We start from the raw sequence: 22,839 nt of genomic DNA, 5'->3' as shown, positions 1-22,839 counted from the left end.
TTGGAGATGGGAATATTACTAAATATTATTGTGAATCTTGTTATTACTACAAATCATGGCAGGTATTTTTTTTTTTTTGGTCACAAATAAAAAAGGGAACCAGTTTTCACTTATATGCTATATTTTTGTTTTCATTTTAACTGGGTTGTGAAAACATTATAAGATAAATGAGACATGAAGGTTATAACTTATTGATACATCTTGTTTCAGTTTCTGGGCAAAATAACATATGCTTTTATTATGAAATAGCTGGTGTATATGCAGTCATTCTCTCTTATCTACAGCAGAGATTACTCATTAAATGTGTTTCAGCAAATATACTTATTTTAAACTCTTTTAATATTTATATGTTCCATATATTTGATGCTAGATTGCATTATACCTGAGGGACATGATTGTTAGTATTACCAGCAAGTAGAAAATGTCCCTACCTGAATCCTGGAGAGGTATAGTGGAAAGTGTTCCTTACAACATCATAGTACAACATTCATCTGTCCTATTAAATTATGCTAGAGTCTATGGAAGAGAAAAATAAAAAAAGTAACAACAAAACCCTGATGAAATAACTCAAACACTAAAAAGAATTATCTTAACTTCAAGTCTAAAGTGATTCAAATCATCTACAAATATTGATAAAGATGCAATACCCCTACTTTTAAAATTTTATTTTTAAGAAAACCTGCATATATTTATGGTATACAACCTTAATTTGTTTTGATATACATATACAACCTTGATTTAATATGTATATTCATGTTGAAATGATTATTTCAGTCATGGTCATTAACATATAATCTCACATACTTACCATTACTTTTTGTGTGATGAGAGCACCTGAAATCTCTCTTGGTAAATTTCCAGTATTTAATACAGTGTTATTAACTACAATCATATCTGTACATTAAATCTCTAGTTTTATTCATCCAATATAACTGCACCTTTGCAGTCTTTGATCAACATTTTCCCATTTCTCCTACCTCCTCACTCCTGGTAACCATGTTTCTACTCACTGTTTCTATGTCTTCAGCTTTTTAAGATTTCATGTCTAAGTGAGATCATTCTTTTTTTTTTTTCTTTCTGCCTATTTCACTTAGGACAATGTCCTCCAAGTCAGTCCATGTTGTTGCAAACGGCAAGATCGTTTTTAAAATCTGATTTTATATCTAGATATCTATGTCTGTCTATCTACCTAGCTCTATCACTATTTCTTTATCAATTCTTCCATTGAACATTTAGGTTGTTTTCATATCTTGGCTGTTGTGAATAATGCTGCAATGAACACGGAGTGCCAGTATCTCTTTGAGATACAGTCCACTTCCTTTGGGTGTGCATCCAGAAAGGGGATCGCTGGATCATATGGTAGTTCTATTTTTCGAGTTTTGAAGATTCTCCATGATGTCTTCTGTAATGGCTGTACCAATTTATATTTACACTAAAGGTGTACAAGAATTACTTTTCTCCAAATCCTTGCCAATATTTATCTTTTATTATTTTTTTTAAATAGTAGCTTACCTAGTAGGTGTAAGATAATGTTTCATTGTCTTTGTTTGACTTGCATTTCCCTGATGATTAATGATGTTGGAGCACCCTTTTGTATACCTATTGACCGTTTTTGTATCTTTGGAAAATGCCTATTTTAGGTCTTTTGCCTGTTTTTTTTTCTTTGCCTGTTTTTAATTAGTTCTTTTTTTATTATTTGTGAGTTCCTTATCTCTTTTATATATTAATCTCTTACAGATGTATAGTTTGCAAATATTTTCTCACATTCTGTAAGTTGTCTTTTCATTGTGTTGATTATTGTCTTTCATTATGTTGACTGTTGTGCAGAATTTTTTTTTTGTTTGACATAGTCTCGGCTGTTTACTTTTTCTTTTGCTGCCTGCACTTTTGATGTTAAATCCAAAAAATCTTTGCTATGACCAGTGTCAAAGAGACTTTTCCTCTATGTTTTCTCATAGAATTTTATGGTTTCAGGTCTTATGTCTAAGCCTCTAATCCATTTTGAGTTTACTTTTGTGTATGGTAAAAGATAAGGGTCCAATTTCATTCTTTTGCATGTGGGTGTTCAGCCTTCCCATCACTATTTAAAAGAGATGATCTTGTCTCCATTGTGATTCTTAGCATCTTTATCAAAAATTAGTTGATTGTGTATGCTTGGACTTGTTTCTGGATTTTTTTTTTTTTTTTTTTTTTTTTTTTTTTTTTGGTCTGTGTGTCTGTTCTTATGCCAGTACCATCTTCTTGTGATTATTATAACTTGGTAATATATTTTGAAATCAAGTAATATGATATTTCCAACTCTAAAGTTCTTTCTCAGGATTGTTTTGGCTATTTTTGGAGTACTCTGAATTTTATTGTGAGTGAATAAAATAGCAACTTTATCATAAAATGGAAAACAAATGCAAATATTTAGAATTTCATTCACTGATGAGAACTATCAGAACTACTGCCAAGTAATTTGTCACTACTCCTTCATGATCATTTTATTTGTACTAGACATCAGGTATATAAAAATATGGTATTGTCTTACCCTAGAAAAATACATTTCAGATATGTATACATTAATATGAATTACGAATTTATTCTTAAATTTGTTTTTCATTAAATTCTCATGGGATAAAATTCTAATGTGTAAAATTATTTAGGGACTTAATATTTCTTGTATTTCTACCCAGTATAGAACTTTTGCTACAGATCATTATTAACTTCTTATTGCCTCATAAACCCGCATACTTTCCCTGATCGATTTTACTACATTATGATCGAGACTACCGCAGTGATCTGCACTAAATTACCTGTATCCGAAGTCTGTCTGATCCAGATGCAGAAATTTAGTCTGGCGTATGGATAATTTTTAAAGCATATAGGACCTCATTGTATGTATTTGATGCACCAACTTTGTCTCACTTTTCCACAATGATTTTATTTTTGTTGGTTTTTTGTATTAAATTTTATGCCTGGAATATGTTAAATATAATATAACAGCACCTTAATTTTTCTCTTTTTTGCATCTAGATGAATTACAAATCATAAAGTAAAATTAACATCACCTGAAATTTTAGAAATTTTAGAAATTTTAGAAAGCTCTAAAGTGACTATAATTTTTGGTTGTATCCATTTCAGTAATAGATCTGTTGTTAACACTCTATGACATTGGAGCAAATGGAAGAGCCTGAAGCAGACTAGTTAGAGGAAGATAGTGAAATTCACTTCTAAATATAAAGTGTTTATTAGCATCAGATTAAATAGAATTGTTACATACCAGTGAAAAGGTACTAAACAGACATATATGTGTTTACCTGTGTATCATCATAGTCATAAACCAAGCCTAAAAAAGGTCTAGAGATGGCACAAGAAGGGAGTTGTGAATTTTATATAAAAAGTCCAAGTAAATATCTTCCTGTTTTGTATTTGGCAACAACGAAAGAAGGAAAAAAATCAGCATCAAAAACAAAGCTTGCCAGGCAGGCAAAGGAACAGATCCTTTTGCCAGCAAAAGGAACAGATCCACAGTTATAAAAATTCCTCATGTCAGGGGCTAGGGTTTTACTCAATATACTAGAATGTGCCTAAACAGAATTGACCTAATAGTGCTATACTTTCTTCATGTAATATGGGATTGTCCATTTTATTTTAAAATTTTGATTAAAATATTAAATCAGTTGTTAGTTACTTTGTGTGGAAATTCTGAACACCTTTTGTAAAAAAAAAGATAATAACTGTTTTTGGGGCACCTGCATAGCTCAGGTTGTTGTGTCTGACTCTTGATTTCAACTCAGGTCATGATCTCAGATCTTAAGATCTCAGATCTCAGGTCCTGAGATCAAGCCCTGTGCCTGGCTCTGCACTGGGGGTGCAGCCTGCTTAAGACTCTATTTTCCCCTCTGCCCCTCCCAAGCTCATATGTGGGCATTCTCTCTCTCTCAAAAAATAAATAAATAAATAAATAAATAAATAAATAAATAAATAAATAAATAAATAAATAAATAAAAATAAATAAGAATAATAATAACTGTTTGGAAAACTTCTGTTGATATTTGTCTAGTTGCCCTATTGCTAAATGTTTATCCCTAGAATATCCAAGATCTTGTCTTTATGATTGTGTTTACATTGGTAAAAGGTAGATGGACAAAAAAGTATAATTTTCATTTTAATTTGTGAGGTTATTATCATCACTTATAATATCACTATAATCAGGTTCTTTATAATCAGGTTCCTCAAAACAGGCTGGTTTAAGTTTTCAACAAATTTTGTAGTCGTGTCTGATGAGATTATATACAGGATATCTTAAAAGTATCACTGCAGTTTCTTTGCTTTAAAAATTTCAAAAATACAAATGTACAAGTATATTTTTAAGGTTATTAAATTTATTTTATACTTATTTACTTCCAGTGTTGAGTAATGATTTTTAAATGAACAGACTTTATTATTTTGAGCAGTTTTAAGTTTACAGGAAAATTGAACAGAAAGTACAGAGTTCCATTTACCATTTACCACTTTCCCCTAGTTTTCCCTGTTGTTAACATTATTATATTAATGTTATACTCTTGTTACAATTGGTGAGATAATCTTTTGAATTACTGGTTTATAGTTACATTAAGATTATTCTTTTGTGTTGTGTATTCAGTGGGTTTTGACAAATGTTTGATGACATGTATCCACTATTACCAACATACAGAAAATTTTTACTGCACTAAAAATACCCTGTGAATTCCACCTATTCATTTCTCCTTCCCTCCCCACACATCCTGACAACCAATGATATTTTCATTGTCTCCAGAGTTTTCCTTTTCCAAATATCATATAGTTGAAATCCTAAAGTATAGTGCCTTTTCAGATTTTTTTTTCCATTCAATAATATGCGATTAAGATTCTTCAATGTCTTTTCTGGTCCTGATATCTCATTTCTTTTTATTGCTGAATAATATTCCATTATGTAGAATACCACAGTTTGCTAATCCATTTACTTATTTAAGTTTTTATTTAAATTCCAGTTAGTTAATATACAGTGTAATATTAATTTCAGGTGTGCACCTGACATTTCCATACAGTACCCAGAGCTCATCACAAGTGCACTCCTTAATCCCCATCACCTATTTAACCCACATCCCTACCCAGATAACCATCAGTATATTCTCTATAGTTGTGTCTGGTTTTGTTGTTGTTCTTGTTTTGGTTCCTTCTCTCTTGTTTTTCCTTTGCTAACTTATTTTGTTTCTTAAAGTCCACATATGAGTGAAATCATATGATATTAATCTTTCTCTGACTTACTCCACTTAGCATACTACTCTCTGGCTCCATCCATGTCATCGCAAATGGCAAGATTTCATTCTTTTTTGTGACTGTAATATTCTAGTATGTATGTTTGTATGTGTGTGTACACACACACACACACATAACTTTTACTTATTGAAGAACATTTTGGTCACTTCCAAGTCTGGGAAATTATATATAAAACCACAATAAACATTTGTGTGCAGGGTTTTGTGCAAACATAAGCTTTCAGCTCATTTGGGTAAATACCAAGGAGCATGATTATTGGCTCCTATGGTAAGAGAATGTTTCATTTTGTAACAAACGACCGAACTTCCTTCCCAAGTGACTCTACCATTCTCAATTCAATGAATGAGAATTCTGGTTTCTCCATATCTTTTCTGGCATTTAGTGTTGCCAGTGTTTTGGATCCTTGCTATTTCACTTGATGTTACTGATGTCTCATTGTTTTAGTCTGTGTTTCCTTAATGGCATATAGTATTGGCCATCTTTTCTCATGCTACTTTGGAGAATTGTGTTTTTAGATCTGTTGCCCATTTGTTGATTGCATTGTTTACTTTTTATTGATGACTTTAAGAGTTTGTATATTTTGGATAATAGTTGTTTGTTACACATAGCTTTTGAAAATATATTCCCTTAGTCTGTGACTTATCTGTTCATTCTATTAACAGTATTTTTGTCAGATCAGAAGTTTTTAATTATAATGAAGTCCAGTTTATCATTTTTTCATATAACTTACTTTTGCCATTTTACTTAAGAAGTCATAGACAAACCCAAGGTCACCAAGATTTTTTTCTTGAGTTATCTTTGAGTTTTCTTAGAAAAATGAATTTTAATTGTAATACACAGGAATGTATTGCAGATTGAAAAAATGAATCAGGGTGAGAAAAGAGAAGTGTATGTCAAATTTTAAGATCCAGGTCAATCTCATAAGTGGATTTTGACAAGAGGAATCCACTCCATACTTGTATCACTAACCTCACAATTCTAATCTCTTAGGGTGAAAATATCTGTCTGGACAAACTTAGATGACATTTCTATTGTTCCACTAATAAATAACATTTTATCTTGATGGATAATTTCAAAATTGGAGTAAAAAATGGGTAAGAGTCAATTCCCTAACAGCTAAGTCAGAAAAAAGATATGGGAAACCAGAGTATTTAACACAAAGGAAAAATCACAACCCCCCCCCCCCCAAATAGTAGTGTTTTAGCTTATAATAACATAACAGATAGTTCTTCAGAGACATTTTTGTTCTTACTTTCCATTCACTACCTTGGAAGATCTAAGATATATATTCCCTTTTTATTTTTTTTCTTCATGTATGTCATTTGTGGAATTTGGACAAGCAATCCAAAAATTTATGTTCAGTGATTTTTACAAAATATAATCAAGGACATTTTTGTGGAGTGCCAATTATATTTATTTATTTGATAAGTTCTTAGGGTAAATAAATCCAGGAATAGAACATAATTATTAAAGGTAGTGCCGTTTTCCTAATTAAGTATTCTATTCGAAGGCAAGTCCCTAATGACTAGCTATTAAAATGGACTTTCTATCTGTTAGATAGATAATGGTTAAAACTGAATTTGATTCATTGATTTGATGCTGTATGTATGCTCAGTGGGGTTTATGGATTGCTATCATTCATCCATCAAGAATTCTAAAACTAAGTGCTGTCTTCATATCAGTCATGGGTGAATATGGTGCTGGCCTGTTTAATTGACTGGAAAACACTTAATGCACCAAGATTAATAGAAATGGAACTTAGACTCTAAATCCTATTTCTCAGTAGTAATTCAGTTACTATTACTCTGGGAAAAATTTCTAGGTAAAAATTTAGAAACCATAAGAATATCAATTAAAAATAGATGCTTCCCTCAGAAACAAATAAAAAAAGAAGCATCCTTTAAGTATAGCCAAACCATGCTAGAAAATTAATTTCCCCTTAATGCTACATGTTATGTTCAGTTACCGTGTCTTTTTATATAATGAAAGTCCCTTGAACTACTATATTCCATTGTCAAATATTGTATACCTCTGGGAATTTTTTCCACTACTTCATCATTTGATGAACAAATGGATGACATTCATTCCTTTAATGCATTTTTATTTACACTTAAAATGTTCCAAGTACCCTTTTAGGTATGAAACTTACAAAGATAAATAAACATAATTCCTTCTATCAATAAGCATTCTTCTGGAAAAGAGAAGACATATAAGATTATGGAAATGTGAAATTTCCGCATAACTGTCTAGACATATGATCAAATCAAACAAAAATGGTGTGAATCTTCGTCTTTACTGAAACTGGGGAATGGCTTCAAACCAACATAAACATTAAGGTAATTCTAGTAGTAAACCAGAAGATAGAAAAAGCTTGAAATAAATAATGGAGGGATGACTCACAATTCTGATTCCCAAGAAATTGGCAGGTAAATCTTCCTCCTATCCTATAAATTACATAGGCCAAAAAATGTATCTCATTTATTATTAGGATCTTTCCTCTGGCAGTTCATTTAAACCTGTAGGGGCAAGTCTTTCCTTGCCTTTTCCTAGTTTCTAGTGGTTTGCCTGCAACCTTCGGCATTTATTCCTCAGTTGCAACATCTCAGTCTTTGCCTCCATTATCTCCTGGCATTATCCCTGCCTGTGTCTGTTTCACAAAGTGTTTCCCTCTAAGAATGCCAATCATAATGAATTAGGGACCACCCTAATGACTTCATCTTAACTTGATTACATCTGCAAAGAGTATGTCCAGGAGGTCACTTTCACAGATACAAGAGTTAAGACATCAACATATATTTCTGAAAAACACAATTCAACCCAAAACAGTGAGTTCTCATCTTTATTACACACTTTTTCTGGAAGTGGCCTTTCCCTAATGATAGATAAGAGTGAATCTGTCACTTGAAGTTGAGACTACTATGTATACCATTACATTCCCTCCTCAACAGGAAAGAATCATAACACTTATTTTAAGAAAATCCGCAACAAATTTTTTTAGAACATAAAAGAAGGTACATATTAATAATGGTGATGGCAGACAGAAAAATATAACAAAAGAAAAGAAAAATATTGGAAAGGATAAATTAATGAAAATCTGGTTTGTGTGCTTAATTTAAAAAATAGAGGAAAGCATTAAGGTTAGTATTGAAAATGGATTTATCCACAGACATAACAAAATAATAGATTTTTAAGAGAATATTATCTGTAAACTTTAAGATTTTTTTTAAGGTTTTTTTTAATGTTTATTTTTGAGAGAGAGAGTGAGAGACAGAGCGTGAGTTGGTGAGGAGCAGGGAATCCGAAGTGGGTTCCAGGCTCCGAGCTGTCAGCATAGGGCCTGACACGGGGCTTGAACTCATGAGCTGTGAGATCATGACCTGAGCTGAAGTCAGATACTTAACCAACTTAACCACCCAGGTGCCCCAAGATATTTTTTAATCTGAAGGAAATAGATTTCTTCATGTTAAGTAAACTACCAATATTGATAAAAGAAGGACAAAGGACTTGATAAATTAATTATCATAGAAGAAATTGTGAAAATCATTGGAAGTTTATTCTCTCTTTTTTTAAGGTTTATTTATTTATTTTTGAGAGAGAGAGAGAGAGAGAGAGAGAGAGAGAGAGAAAGAAAGAGAGAAGAGAAGAGAACAAGCAGGAGGGACCAGAGAGAGAGGAAGAGAGACAATCCCAAAGCAGGCTCCCCTCCTCACTGTCAGCATGGAGCCTGATTTGGGACTGAAACTCACAAACCATGAGATCATGACCTAAGCTGAAACCAAAAGTCAAATGCTTAACCGATTAAGCCACCCAGGCACCCCTGGAAATTTATTCTTAAAAAGCACCCTGACTACATGATTTTAAATAGGTTCCACCTAACTGTTAAATAGTAGTTAAATCCAGTATAATTGAAAATACTCGAGACTAAAAAAAACATGAAATCTCTTTAATTTATTAACCAGGATATGTTTAAAATAATGTAATAATGTAAATCAGTAAAATAAAACCACTACTTATGATTATGGATACAAAATAAAATAAAAGGAAATGGAATTATTCAATTTATCAATAGATTGTCAGGATTTATTCCAAGGCCTAAAGGGCAAATTAACATTAAGAAATTTAATGTGTTAATAAATTATACAAAGAAAAAAGCATTGTCTTTTTTTTTCTTTCCAAGTTTTTGTTTAAATTCCAGCTAGTTAACATGCTGTTTTATATTCTTTTTAAGTATAAAATTTAGTGATTCATCACTTGCATGCAACACCCAGTGTTCATCCCAAGTGTACTCCTTAAGCCCCATCACCTATTTAACCCTTCCCCCCACCAACTTCCCCTCCTGTAACCAGCAGTTTGTTCTCTCTAGTTAGGAGACTGTTTCTTGGTTTTCTTCTTTCTCCCCTCTATGTTCATTTGTTTTGTTTCTTAAAGTCCACATATGAGTGAAATCATATGGTATTTATCTTTCTCGGACTGACTTATTTCACTTAGCATAATGCTCTCTAGCTCCATCTAAGTCATTGCAAATGGCAAGATTTCCTTCTTTTTATGGTTGAGTAATATTCCATTATATATATGTATGTGTGTACATACACATACATGCACACACACTACTTCTTCGTTATCCATTCATCAATCAATGGACATTTGGGCTCTTTCCATAATTTGGCTGTTTTTTGATAATGCTGCTATAAACATCAAGTTGCATATATCCCTTTGAATTAGTATTTTTGTATTCTTTGGATAAATATCTAGTAGTGCAATTGCTGGATCATAGGGTAGTTCTATTTTTAACTTTTTGAGGAACTTCCATACTGCTTTCGACAGTGGCTGTACCAGGTTGCATTTCCACCAACAGTGTAAGAATGTTCTTCTTTGTCCACAACCTCACCAATACCTGTAATTTCCTGTAAAAACGTGGTCTTATCAAAGATGCTATAGAAAAGTTGATAATATTCAGCCAAGGTCACTCATTAAAAATCCAAACAAATTTTGACATTTGAATGCTTCACAATAATTTCTCCACAGTGATAGCTGCTTCGAGTACTCCTGCAGGCACTCAGCTTTGCATTTTGTTGTGCTAGATATATGCTCACTTTTCACTGAGGCATGAGTAGAATCAAGATCTATTCTTCACTGTGATTGTTAGTATAGACTTAGATTGATGGGAATGACACTAGATTAGTAAGATTTACTTAATCTCTGATGTAAACTGACTAGTGTAAAAACATTTATCAGGTTCACCTCTAGAATTTGATAGATTTGGTAATAATGATAATGGAATTTTCGTGGATATATTCTATGAATATATTATTATATATTCCATGGATATATTTTTTCCATAGTTTTATAAAATCGGTGGGGCAAGATTAGCCCTTAGACTTGGAGTTTGAGATGAAACAGTGGAGCAATTGGCCTTTTTTTTTTTTTTAGAGAGAGAGACAAAGAATACATGAGCAGGGGAAAGGGGAAAAAGGGGAGAGCTAGAGAGAGAGAGCAAGAGATGAAGAGAGAGATGATCATCATGGAGCCCAGTGCAGGGCCTAATCCCATTACCCCAGGATCATGACCTGAGCCAAAATCAAGAGTCAGATGCTCAACTGACTAAGCCACCCAGGCACCACAGCAATTGGCTCTTTGGTGGCAAAATTATCTCAGAATTTTTATTTGCATCTTAATTTTATTGTGCGCACCAAAATTATTCTTTGGCATGGATTAAAGAATAATTGATATTCAGGGATATCAAGAAAAAATGCTGATTTAGATATTCCCCCATTTGAGTGAGGTACCAAGTGTTGCAGCCAAGACAAAGGCAGATTTTTGCTGAATTCTGATGTCAAAACCAACGTTTGGGCATTCCTATACTGAAAACTCAGGCTTATGTTCATGTTTCATTTTATTGTGTCTGTGTAAATGTGGTGGAAAACACATCCTCAGTCGTGTGATAAACACTTGTACTGATTTTCAACTTAAAGCTCATCTCTATTGAAAGGTAAGCTTTGCTTCTCATGAAGACTTCTTTCATCTTCAGAGAGTTAATCACCCACAACTAATTATTTAATACTAACATTGTTCTTAGGTCTGTTTTTACATATAGTACTCTGCGTGGTAATACTTCATGTATATATTTATCTTTCTTTTCAGACTGTGAGTTCATTAAGATAAAAACAAATGGACTGCATGAGTTCAATACATTATGAGGAAAACCACACGTTAATAAGATTTGAATCAAAGTGGGCTGGTCAATTCATGTTATACAGAGACATTTCAAATAATGGACAGACTCCTGTAGCAGAAATAAAACAAAATATGCCACGAGATCATGAGATTTGTAAATAAAATATGAAAATTCTCTAACATGACAGAACAATGGAAAAAGACAGAAAATTCTATTTTGTAACTTTAAGGAAACAAAATACTTAATCATTTGTCATAGGTGAAATGAATTCTTAACTCAATCTACCTTGCAATTTTCTGACAGAAAGGAGTGCTGGCCATCATATCATCTAGGAATTCCCCCATGTGCTTTAGTCTGTCAGCTGAAAAAGATTCAATTGATTATGACAGATGGGCATGAAGTCTGTCACAGTTCTGGTGGATCAAGGAGGGAGAAGCTTGATAAATGCTGAGAGACAGATTATGTCTTGATTATTTTCGCAGAGTCAATCATCTGTGTACTGTGTACTTATTATAATCTAAGAAAATTATTATTGCCCACTAATTGGCATACATTGTACTTCATTTTTTGACTTAAAATGTCAATGATAATTTTATGCCTGAAATGATTACATGTAGCAACAGAGAAACACACCTAACAAAATCATCAACTTTATAGTCTTCACTTTTAAGACCTATTGATATTCCAAGATTTATCTCTACCATATGAAATAATTAGGTATATCTTAAATATGGAAATATGAAAAATATATGACTAGATTATGACCATGTCCAGTCAACATTCTCTTAATATTTTATGCTAACCTAATAGCACAATTATTAATTATTTCCATAAAACTCTCATTTAAAAAAAAACACTTGGAAATCTTATATAATCTTTCTGATTTGTAAGTTAACTTTTTGAGCTCCAATGCTTAAATTATACATGAATAAGTCAGATAAGAGAAAATGCAATTTTTTATTTATATTTTTTCCAATGTATACAATATATCAGCTGGTATTTTTCAGGCAAGCAAAACAGGAAGGAGCTTTACATGAGAGGAAGCCTTATTTTTATACACTTCAGTTTTAATTATTATTACAACTTGAGAAATGTATTCCTTTCTATAGAATCCCTGTTTTTCAAATGATGTTCTTTTTAGGTTCCTCATCATATCCAATAGTTAAAAGGGGGAATCCTTTTTAAATGTTTTCTTAACTTTGCATGCTATGCCTATCCAGAGTCAATTGCTCTCACATCCCTCCCTTGCCCATCCCTGTTCTGTTTGGCACAGTGGAGGCCCTGATATTAGGTTTCTTTGGCTGCAGTTTCAGCCGGCTTTCAGCTTGTTTTGAGTTAATGAGAGGCACTAGTGGGAGATAACAGAGTGATGTTCTTCCGAAAATTAAAAATAGAACTACCATATGATCCAGATATTCTACTCTGGATTTTGGATGAATATCCAAAGGAAACAAAACACTAATTCAAAAAGGTATCTACAACCCCATTTATTGCAGCATTATTTACAATAGCCAAGACATGGAAACAATTTAAGTGTTCACTGATGGATAAGTGGATAAAGAAAATATAGATTAAAAAAATAAAAATGCAAACACACACACTCACACACACATATATGTCCATCTCCCTCATCAACTTTTCCAGCATTGGTTCCAGCTCCCAAGTGACAGGCCATGGTTACAACTTTTGAAGGTTGATCCCAATCTTCCCTTTTTTCTTAGCAGCTTAGGGGTTGTAGTATTCTGCTACTGCTAATCTCTGGGTATCCTTAGTTTCTTCTCTTGTCTTTTTAGCTTTTCCGTCACCTACGTAGCTAGTTCTCTATTAAGCTACCCAAATGGATTCTGAATGACATATACTCCAACTTAAAAAAATTAGTAGCTTCCTTTTGTGTCATGTTGAATATACTTTAAGGGTATACAGTGGCTATGACCCAGTACTGGAATCAATTATGAATGCATGTCATGGATGAGGACATGATATGTTAACTATCCACATGCCATATAACTGCTTTACTAGCCACTTCTGAATTATACCTTGCTAAGTTTGCCATCACAATATTTCTTATCATTTATAATCTTAGAATTAGTCTTTTTCCCCAAGGACCGCATATGTTTTGAAAATAATCTTTATTATAAAACTATTTAAAACTTAAGGCCTTCATTGCCTTAAGACCACCTATTCTTAAGCTCATAAAATCTGGTTTCCATTTTTTGGCAAGTGTTGGAAATGAGATGAGAACCTGAGTGTCCTGTTGCTACGATAACACAAAACAACAAACTTAGTACATTAAAACAGCTCAAATTTATTATCTTATAGCTCTGGAGATCATAAATTTCACTGGACTAAAAATCAAGGTGTCTGAGAAGCTTTATTCTTCCTGGAGGCTCTGAAGAACCATGTATAAATCATATTTTTGACCTCCTGGAAGTTGCCCCCCTCCTTGTTACTTGTGAGTCACTTCCATTTTCCAAGTCAGCCATTGCATCACTCTCACCTCTGCTCTGTCCTCACTTACTCTTCTCTGATTCTGATCCTCTTGTCTACTTACAGGGGACCTTTTGATTGCATTTAACCAACCTCGACAAATAGAATAATCTCTCAATTTCAAGATCTTTAACTTAATCACAACTGCAAACACTCTTTTACCAGATATAGTGACAAATTCACAGGTTTGAGGGATTAGTATTACATGGACTTTTTTGAGGGGCCATTATTCTATCCATCACAAATCCACATCTATTTAAATGTGTGTCACATGTGTTCAGCGTCTATGGAATACAGCCTTCCTATTATAATGTGTTACAGGACTCTGTTAACTCCTATTTGATTGAATGAGGGACATTCCATTTAAGGTGTTTGTTTTGTTTTTTTTAGTGTTATGAAAATTCAATTTTATTTTGAAGTAGATCAGCACATATTTATACATCATGGATGTACTTTAAGGTAAAAAAAATGCATTGTTAATTTATTTTGAATTGAAATGCCAGGAAATAGTCTTTGATAAAATTGTAACCACTGAAAGGTCAAAAAAGAAAAAATGTTAAGAGCTTTGTAGTTTGGATTAACATTAGAATCTCTGTTTTTCCCATTAATAATACAGAAAAAACATGTCTTTTAACTTCTTATCTAAAATACAACAGATTTTTACTGAAACTATTTTATAATTCATTTTCTTCTAAACTTACAAGGTCAGTTATAAGGGAAGGGATATTATAGTGATCATTAGAACCTTCTTTCTCTGGGAAAAGAACACTTTAGAAAAGCAATCTTATCATTCAAAGTTTTTATTTTAGAAAGAAAACCTAAGGTACATTACTTCAAACCAAATTGTAGATGTAGTGTCAGGTCACATTCATTCCCACTGGTGCAGGTACCTAGTCAAATCTACCAAAAACTGAGTACAAGAAGATAAATCTAGACATTAAATTCGACAATGTGAGCCTTTTATATCTTATTTACACTCTGTCTGATGCCTAATACAAAGAATATTAATAGAGTCAATGTAATTCTAGATGTTTTAATAAGCATCAATGGCTAAAAACGTCAAATGGAGATTTTTCTGTCGTTGTAGTACAATCTGGGCTTTAATTGTTCATTTAAATGCTCCTTGCAGGTTATTTGATAATACAGTTATGTGTTTCCTTTACCTGATATATTTGAATTAAGCCCAGGTTGCTAATAAGCCTAGCTCTTTTTAAAAGGCAGAATACAATGTTTATTTGTTATTCACCTTACATTATACCTTAACAATAATTTTTAACTTACTGAAGTTATCAGCATGCTCACTGCATATGTTGTTGCCATGAAAGCTGCTTTCTGAAGCACATGAGGTCTTTGTACTGTATCACCAATATTGAAAATGTGTGTATTGACAGTAGGCTGGGGAAGTAAAAGGGCCACACTTACAGTGTTAAAAGCTATCAACATGTACTTTTATAGTGGGTAAACGTTTTTGAGAACGATCTTCTTTTCTAGAATACTTCAAAAATAAGAGTGGTAAGTGTTTTAAATAATTAAAGGCTACTTCAAAATGGGCGAGTGGATACTTGGGAATATTGAGAAAGAAGATTTATTTGGTTCATGCTAACAATTACACGGAAAAAAAGATATCAGTAACAAAGATTTCTCATGAGAACATGAAGCCTGGGGCTGCTCGATATTCACACTAATTTGGGCAAATAAATTATGGCTGATAAAATTTATTCCCTGAGAATATATTTGCAACCACCTCTGGCAACCACTAGTTTGTTCTCTGTATTTAAGAGTCTGTTTTCTTGTCCGTCTCTTTTTTTTCTTTTTTCATTTATTTTGTTTCTTAAATTCCACATATGAGTAAAATCATGTGATACTTGTCTTTCTCTGACTGACTTATTTCACTTAGCTTATGCCTTTTAGACCCATCATGTTGTTAAAAATGGCAAGATTTCATTGTTTTTATGGCTGAGTAATATTCCATGGTATGTATTTATGTATGTATATGTATATATGTATGTATATGTATATATATGTGTATTATGTATGTATGTGTACTCACTAGTGTGAATGGTATATATACACATACATACATAAATACATACTATGTGTACATATACACATATATAGATCACATCTTCTTTATCCATTCATCTATTGATAAACATGGGCTGCTTCCATAATTTGACTGTTGTAAGTAATGCTGCAGTAAACATAGCGGTGCATATATCTTTTCAAATTAGTGTTTTCATTTTTTTTTGGTTAAATACCCAGGAATGAAATTACTGCATCATATGGTAATTCTATTTTTTTTTTTGAGCAACCTCCATACTGTTTTCCACAGGGACAGTACCAATTTACATTCCCACCAACAATGCACAAGGTTTCCTTTTTCTCTACATCTTCACTAACATTTAGTATCTTGTTGTGGTTTTGATTTTAGCCATTTTTACAGGTGTAATGTGATACCCTATTGTGGTTTTAATTTGCATTTCACTTAAGATGAGTGATGTTGAGAATCTTTTCATGTGTCTGATGGCCATTTGTATCTTTCCTTTATACAAATGTCTGTTTGGGCCTTCTGCCCATATTTATTGAATTATGATGATGATGATGATGATGATATTAGTGTTGAGTTGTGTAGGGATCTTTATATATTTTAGATACTAAACTGTTACCAGAGTTATATCATTGGATATATCATTTGGAAATATCTTCTCCATTACAGTAGATTGTATTTTCCTTTGTTGATTATTTTCTTCACTATGCAAAGCTTTTTATTTTGGTGTAGTCCCAATAGGTTATTTTTGCTTTTGTTTCCCTTGCCATAGGAGACATATATAGAAAAAAGTTTTTGTGGCCTATGTCAAAGAAATTATTGTATATGTTTTCTTCCAAGAATTTTATGGTTTCAGGTCTCACATTTAGGTTTTGAATCCATTTTGAGTTTATTTTTGTGTACGGCATAAGAAAATGGTCCAGTTTTATTCTTTTTTTACTTTTACATGTAGCTGTCCAATTTTCCCAGTACTATTTATTAAATAGACTTTTTCCTATTGTATATTCTTGCTTCCTTTGTTGAAATTAATCGACCATTTGACCATAAAAACATGGGTTTATTTCTGGATTTTCTATTCTGTTCCATTGATCTATGTGTCTATTTTTGTGCCAGTAACATTCTATTTGGTTATTACAGCTTTGTAGTAGTATATCTAGAAGGTTGGGACTCTGATACCTCCACTTTTGTTCTTTGCGTTCAAGATTGTTTTGGCTATTCAGAGTCTTTTATGGTTCCATACAAATTTTGGGATTATTTGTTCTAGTTCTGTGAAAAATGTTTTTGGTATTTTGATAGGAATTGCATTAAGCCTGTAGATTGCTTTGGGTAGTATGAAATTTTAACAATATTTGTTCTTCACGTCCATGAGCATGGAATATCTTTACATTTATATGTGTCAATTCATCAATGTTTTATATTTATTTGTATTTATATTTATATTTATATATATTTAATGTTTCAATTCATCAATGTTTTATAGTTTGTGGAGTGCAGATCTTTCACCTCCTTGGTTGAGTTTATTCCTAAATGTTTTATTATTTTTTATGTAATTGTAAATAGGGTTGCCTTCTTAATTTCTGTTTCTGCTACTTCATTTTTAGTGGATAGAAATGCAACAGATTTCTGTATATTAATTTTGTATTCTGGTGCTTTACTGAATTAATCATTAGTTTTAGTAGTATCAGTTTTGGTGGAATTCCTTAGTGTTGTTGTTGTTGTTGTTGTTGTTGTTGTTGTTGTTACTGCTCCTGTTTTGTATTATTTGCTTGATGTAGTTGAGAGATGGGGAAATTTCAAGGCAACAGGGTGCTTAAAATTGTTACTAAAGTGAAAAGAGCATTAACAGAGAAAGAGAATTAAATAAATGAAAGTAATAGAGCACAGGTGGCCGTCTGATCATTTGTAAAAACCTTGGAGAAGACATTTTTTCTTTTTAAAGGACTTGAAATGGGTGTTCAAGCTAATCTAGATGATAAGGACAGGGTGATTTTAATTAAGAGCTAAGTTACAAGTTTTGTGCCTTTTACATTTTTTTTCTGCCAGTACTAAATTTATATTCAAGGGTAGGTATTTCATTTTTTATTACGAGTGATTTTACAATAACTGGTGTTAGGTATTTTTAATCAGATTATTTGTGGTTATTCTTCCTTTCACTAATCCATTGTTTTCCCTCTGTTATGTTCAGGGTATATAGTGATGAACCAAAAACATATGTGCCCTTATGTCATGGAGCTTATAGTCTAATGGGCAATACAAAAAATAATCAAGTAAATAACTATTGTGTACATCTATAAAGGAACATTAAATGTGACTTTATAGAGGGATATGGGAGAGGAATTACTTAAGAAAGGTTGCAAGTTCACATTTAAAAATGTCCTTCACATATTTGAAGGTGCAGATATGACTCCTGGGTATATGTGTTGTCATACAAAGAAACATTTCTGAAAGAATAAAGGGCATAATTTATTTTACTTCATTACCAAAATACTCCTTGGCTGGATCTATTTTTAATTTTGTTTTATAAGACACCTCTTACTTAATAATAACATGATTATGCAGTCAACACAGGTATGAATATTCTCATTTAATACTATAGACAAATGAGGCACAGAGCTTAATTATAGTTTGTTCAGGTCAAATTCCAGCCATATTTAAAACCTTGGCCTTTACCCTATGCAGTACAGGACCTTTCAGATCATGTGGTGATCTCTTTTTACTGGGTAGTTTTTGATTATCACTTGACAGTCTATCGGTATCAGATACCTGAAAATTTAATTTACTTGACATAAAATACAGAAATATATTGTAAAATAAAGATTGTTATATTTTTAAAAAACCCACCTGGATTGCTATTGTTAACTGCATCTTTAAAGCCAGCATAATACATTTTCAAAGTAAAAACAAATCTCTTCTTTGAGATTTTTCTCTCAATGTGACAGGGAAAGAATTTTCTTCTACCAGATCACTTTGATCATTTCAAGGGAGAGAAGCAGAAAAGAGAAGAGTAGGAAAATTGAAGAAAGAATGAGAAAGAATAAAGAAAGATGCAGAACTACTAGAATAGAAATGTAGAATAAAAGATAATGAACAGTACTCCTTCAAAGATGAAGGAACAGGGAAAATGGTTTTATTTTTATCTTTTTTATTTTTATTTTTTAAGTTTTTATTTTAATTCCAATTAGTTAACATACAATGATGTATTAATTTCAGGTGTATAGTATAGTAATATAACACTTCCATGCAATGCCCTGTGCTCATCACAGCAAGGGCACTCCCTAATCCCCATCACCTATTTCACCCATTCCCCAAACCACCTCCCCTCTGTTAACCATCAGTTTGTTCTCTAGAGTTAAGAGTAGGCTTCTTGGTTTGCCTCTCTCCCTCTCTCTTTAGGGAAAATGTCTTCCTTATTTAAAGGACAGTTAGGGGCACCTGGGTGGCTCAGTCAGCTAAGTGTCCAACTCTTGATTTTGGCTTGGATCATGATCTCACGGCTCATGGGAATTCTGGAATTCTTAGAATTCTATCTCTGCCCTTCCCCCTGCTCTCTCTCTTTCTCACTCTCTCTCAAAAAAATAAACATTTAAAATAGATAGCATATTACTTATAAATAAGGCAAAAATGAGTGAGAACGTAAGAGTCATCTTATTTTTTTTTTGAGAGAGAGAGCTCATACACACACACACACACACACACACATGTGCACAAGCAGGGGAGGGATAGAGAGAGGGAGAGAGAGAGAATCTTAAGCAGGTTCATGCCCAGCCCAGAGCCCAATGCAGGACTCCATCTCACAATTGTGAGATCATGACCTGAGCCACAGTCAAGAGTAAGACACTTAACCAACTGAGTCAGCCAGGTGCCCCAAGAGTCATCTTTCTTTAACTATAAACTACTCAATACTCAACTGTAGTATTATGTGGCAAAGTAGGGTAGTGTCAAAATATTTAATCTCTATCTTGACCTCTTTTTTCCTTATACTGCATGTCACATTCACAGATTTATTTCATCAGATTGATTTCATCAGATTGATTATCACATATTCTATCCTTCCCTATCCTCTCAATGGCCAGTGTTTATCAGTAAATATTCAGTAATAGACATAATCACTAAACTGTATTCAGCAATTAAAATAGGTACATATTCTGTGATTCCCTCATTTCAAAGTATTCATTTTATAATTTAGAGATTTCTGAAGATAAGATTTAAAAGATAATGCTTTTTATTAGGGGAGCATAGCAAAATAAAACATGTCTAATGGAAGTAAAGATTATATTTTCTAAGTGTGTATTTTCATTTTCCTATTTTATTTTACATATTTTATATGAATAAGTATGTATGTGTGTGTATATATATATATATATATATATATGAATTATGTTTATTTAGACTCCAGAGTACAAGAGCTCACACATTTTATAATAAAACCTACCATATTTTTTTCTTCTTATAATTGGTCCCAAGACTATATTTAGTATCAAGTGTGAAAGGATTAATATGGTAATTTATATTTTATTTCTTTTGCCACACAAGAGAAAACTAAATTGATTTTAATGTATTACTTATTATTTTGGTTAAATATCTGCAAGACTACATATTCACATGAATCTTAAATTAGGAGTATATTTAAAAGCATGAATTTTTGCTTTGAAATAAGTAAAATCATAAGAATTCTTCATATAGGAATTCAGGTGAAAAAAATTTTTAAAAGATTACATTTGTAGGGTGTTCAGAGAATGTATCTTTCAGAGAAAGCTTTCACTGGTACTATAATAGCTGGGTCAAGACATTTTGTATGGCAAAGAGTAGTTCTTGTTGCATCTGGGAGACTGACAACAGACTCTAGCTGATGTCAGATGAAAACAGAGCACATACAAGAAAAATTGAACAGTGTTACATCTTTGGGCTACTGATGCAGTTGGAAAAGAGATATTCCCTAGGAATAAAATGTTCAAACGAGATCTAAGTGGGAGAGACTCTGTGATGATAAATGAAATTGTATGGCTTCTTCATGGCCCATAAAATTGGATTTTATTTCATTCTAATTGGTTTTTGATTTAAAACTCCTAACACAAAGAAAAATCTTAAAAGGAGAAGAATCTTAAAAGAACAGTTTGAGTATCTTTATTATATGAGGTTTGACCTTAGTAGTTCCCTATTGAACTATGTAACCATTTTATCATTATTGGAGAACAGTATGTTGAATCTATAAGATGAACACATCATAGGAAGACATACAAATCACTTGCTCACCTGAGTCAGCTTCAGAATGTTTACATAACCTCATCTATGGCTGATATAACTGCCAGAGAGCAAGTGTTTATTAACTGTCCCATGTCTCCTGTATTTTCAGTTTCTTATAGTTAACTACAAATGAGACACAATTAATAATGTTTGAAAATGTGTAATCTTCCAGTTAAAAGATAAAAAGAAATACTATATACACTTTACTAGGTTCTGTAGATACTAGAAAATGGCAAGACTCTCAAAAGATTTATGATTGTGTATGACAAATGACATGATTTATCAGCTGAGGGAATTAAAGGTATGACATTTCCTCAGATGTTTTGTTCAATGCCAAGTATATAAAAAGGGAATTAATTCAGATAAAAAAATGAAGAAGAAAAGAAGAATTTAAAGGACTCTACATTATTTCACAAGACACATGATGGAAGGCAGCATGGCATTTTAAAATAGCAAAGAGTGGGCTCACAGGGGAGTTAGGTATATCACTTCAGTATTTGAAAGCCTGTCATGAGCAAAGGGATTAATGTCTCTTTTAGATAAGTATTTCAAATATAGATTTGTGTGTAAGTGAAGGTAAGGTTTTGTGCCAGAAGGATCTAAGTATGTCTGCTACCTGAGATAATGAGTGCCCAGTCCCTATAGGTTTTAAAGCATTGGTTCAATGTACATTAAAGATGAATGCTTTGAAAGAAATTTAGCAGTCGTGTAGGGAGTATTTATCTGGTGTTATTGGAATTAATTTGGCTTTTTTAATGAATTTGAGCAACTAAATGGTTCAAAAATATAATCCTGGCATGGCTGTGTGTGGGTATGTATTTAGAAGTCAGTTACTGCATTTACTGTATTGGTTAGATCAATGGCAGTGTGTTCACTATAGCGATGTGAAGATCCAAACTTAACATGTATGTTGTCATTTCTAAAGGAAATAGGCTGAACAGAGTTTGAATCATGTTAAAAATCCAGGTATTTCTGACAAAAATCTTTCATATCCTTAATACTCAACTCTGAGTTAAAATCAAGAATGTTAAATATAATTTATTAGAAAAAAATAGTGGCTTTTTAAAGTCAGCCATCCCTAGGTTGAAGCTGCTTGCCTGTACCACTTAGATGGATTGTAAACAGGATTTAAGTGTGAAGATAAAGTTAAATGATTTTTCTAAAGGTCCTATTCAATATCCGACACATATTACAGGCTCATAAATGTTAGTTTCATTTTTTAAAATGAACATGTTTTCAGGTTCAGGAGAGAAAAGTAACAATTTTTATTAATAATCCCCAACAAGTAAGAATACAGTTTGAATATGACTCATAAAATAATGAACTTACTTTCATCGTTACTTACTCCACTAAATTAACGGCAATAAATAGGCACCCCCACTCCCATCCTGCCCCAAATCCATTCCCACATTTGGAGGCCAGTTTAAGCTTATGGAAGCAGAAGTCTTGTATAACTATCTTATCTCTACCCACTGAGTTATAACTAATGAATATGACTACATGGTTTCCGGCTAAGTCCCAGGTACATCCAACTGGAGACCATGTAAACCCTAACTTCAGGGTTATTCAATACTGAACTCTACCTGAAATAATGGTCTCTGTA

The 22,839-nt window shown here is 32.5% G+C and overlaps 1 pseudogene; it reads right to left on the bottom strand.

The window, feature by feature from the left end:
- Positions 1–22,571, bottom strand: part of LOC109269843 (60S acidic ribosomal protein P1-like) — a 46,618-nt pseudogene extending 24,047 nt beyond the window's left edge.
- Between the last annotated feature and the right edge of the window lie 268 nt (positions 22,572–22,839).

This window comes from Panthera pardus, unplaced genomic scaffold (assembly GCF_024362965.1).
Source record: "Panthera pardus isolate Hobbes unplaced genomic scaffold, ASM2436296v1 HiC_scaffold_20, whole genome shotgun sequence".
Taxonomy (NCBI): Eukaryota; Metazoa; Chordata; class Mammalia; order Carnivora; family Felidae; genus Panthera; species Panthera pardus.
Note: the sequence above shows the minus strand (reverse complement) of the source record. Positions and strands in the feature narration are given on the sequence as shown.